This window comes from Sinocyclocheilus grahami, unplaced genomic scaffold (genome assembly GCF_001515645.1).
Source record: "Sinocyclocheilus grahami isolate Dianchi unplaced genomic scaffold, SAMN03320097.WGS_v1.1 scaffold2244.1, whole genome shotgun sequence".
Classification (NCBI taxonomy): Eukaryota; Metazoa; Chordata; class Actinopteri; order Cypriniformes; family Cyprinidae; genus Sinocyclocheilus; species Sinocyclocheilus grahami.
This window is the reverse complement of record NW_015507423.1, coordinates 75,065-75,480: the sequence shown is the minus strand read 5'-3', so window position 1 is coordinate 75,480 and position 416 is coordinate 75,065.

The following is a 416-nucleotide window of genomic DNA, read 5'->3' as shown; positions in this document are numbered from 1 at the left end:
CTCACACAAAGAGTCATAAAACTCCCCAGTATTTCCAACCTCCTGCTTGGAATTTCAGCCTTTCTCATTGGACAAGCCCATCCTGAGAGGCGGTAATCTTCTCAGACCTTAAAAAGGCTCACGCACAGTTCCGCCCAGGTTTTCTTGTTCTTCTGCTAAGAAGCGTGTTGGAGCCTGAGCCGATGCGGCGCCCGGTGGGCTCCAACACATGGCCAGTTCAGTCTGCGGTTCTGTTAGATTCTGAGAAAATGAGGATGTGAGCTAGAGTGCTTCTAAGGACACTCTAAGTTTGTGCCAGGCTTCGGCCTTGACTTTCCATTCACCAAGATCCTCTGACTCAAACTGGTTCTTTTTCATCAACCAACTTCAGCAAAGATCAACTTGAGCCTTCAGATTGCATCAGGACTCTCTTTCAG